The following is a 1,810-nucleotide window of genomic DNA, read 5'->3' as shown; positions in this document are numbered from 1 at the left end:
GTCACTTTACACTTGAGATCATCCTCTTCTTTCAAGAGATATAATCCACCTTTCTCCTTTAATTGAGTCAGCCTAGACGTGGTGTTCACCATTGGGTAATAGTCCCATGATTGTGTTTTTTCAGTAGACTATCGAGGTAATCCCATACCTCGTCAACATCTTTGTTGATGAACTCTCCATTACACATTGTCTCAACCATTTGGCGCATGGAAGATGTCAGTCCATCATAGAAAAAATTTGTAATGCGCCACGTTTCAAATCCGTGTTGTGAGCATGAACTGACCAAATCTTTGAACCTTTCCCAACATTGGAAGAATGTTTCATCTTCCTTTTGGGCAAAGTTCATGATCGCTTTTCTGAGGGTAATCGTTTTATGATGTGGGAAAAATTTTTTTATGAATTCCCTCTGCATGTCGTTCCATGTGCCAATGGATATAGGACGCAGTGAATGTAACCACGTCTTAGCTTTCTCTTTTAAGGAAAAGGGAAAGAGTTTCAACCTAATTGTATCCTCAGATACATTAGGAAAACATAATGTAGCTATAATCTCATCGAACTCTTTCAAGTGCAAATATAGACTCTCTGATTCAAGTCCATGGAATTTGGGAAGGAGTTGGATAACTCCTGGCTTGATGTCCATTTGTCCTGTGTTTTAAGGTAAAATCATGCATGAAGGCATACTCACTCCCGCCGATTGTAGATAATCTCGTAAAGTACGAGGCGGGGTGCTGTTGTACCTCATTTTCATCTTGGGTATCCTCCACCCCGGGTGGAAGTGGAGGAGGTTGGTCTTCAGCCATAACCTCAGTTACCGCCGGGGATTTCGAGCGGGGTCTCGTCCGCCGATGGATCGCCACCCCCTCAACCAAGCCTCCGTCAGTCAAGAGACGTCGTGTGTCGTCACGGGCCCACTTGGGCATGAAAACACTCGCATCCCTCAGTTAAAAACTTATAACTAGGAAAATATTTCAAGAAAGAAAGAGATGTAAAGAATTTACCAAATTGTAGTCCTGAGTTAATACCTGCAAAATAAAATAAGTTAGATTCTAAAAAGAGAAGAACAATTCTTTAAAAGAAAGATAGAAGTGAACTAGCTTCTAAAAGAAAGAATTCCTAAAAGAAAGTGAAAATTTCTAAAATAAGTTAAGGGAGTCCTAAACTAGAAAGTAGATTACTAAAAGAGAATTGAAAAATAGAAAGAAGGGAAGGAGTGTACCGAATTAGAGATTTCTATCTTAAAGGCCTACAAAATAGGAAGGTTAGTTTCTAAAGAATTCTAAAAATAAATTAGGAAACAAAATTAGATTCTAAAAGTGTCAGAATTAGAAAGTTACTAAAATAAAACAAAAATAGAAAGTTAATTTCTAAGAAGGGAAAGAAATAACCTAAATTCTAAAAATAAACTATTTCCTACAGAAGGGAGGATACTAGAATTAGAAAATTTCTAAAATTTAAACCCTAATTCTAAAAATATGAAAAAGTAGAGAGATTAGGAAGGAATTACCAATTTAGAAACTTATGTCCAGATCCTATAAAATAGGAAACAAGTTAAGTTCTAAAAATAGAATAAAATAAAAACTTCTATCCTAAAGTAAGTAAAATCCTAATCCTAACTTAATTTTAAAACTAATTAATTTCAGAAAAACGTAACCGTCAGTCCCCGGCAACGGCGCCAAAAACTTGTTCACTCCCCAAGTATAGGGTTGTGATGTAGTAATAAACTCGGTAAGACCGAGGTCGAATCCACAGGGACTGATACCCGTACGTTTCCTGAAACTAGGTAGAAATAGAACTAGTCTAGGATGCGATC

The 1,810-nt window shown here is 37.0% G+C and overlaps 1 non-coding gene across 1 annotated transcript; it reads left to right on the top strand.

Moving 5' to 3' along the window:
* The first annotated feature begins 257 nt into the window (after positions 1-257).
* On the top strand, positions 258-364 carry LOC131244753 (small nucleolar RNA R71). Its single transcript, XR_009170531.1, has one exon. It is a non-coding gene; the product is annotated as a small nucleolar RNA R71 (small nucleolar RNA).
* Positions 365-1,810: the final 1,446 nt, after the last annotated feature.

The sequence above is a fragment of the Magnolia sinica genome, chromosome 4, assembly GCF_029962835.1.
Source record: "Magnolia sinica isolate HGM2019 chromosome 4, MsV1, whole genome shotgun sequence".
NCBI classification, from domain to species: domain Eukaryota; kingdom Viridiplantae; phylum Streptophyta; class Magnoliopsida; order Magnoliales; family Magnoliaceae; genus Magnolia; species Magnolia sinica.
The sequence above is the reverse complement of the archived record's forward strand: the minus strand, read 5'-3'. Positions and strand labels throughout refer to the sequence as shown.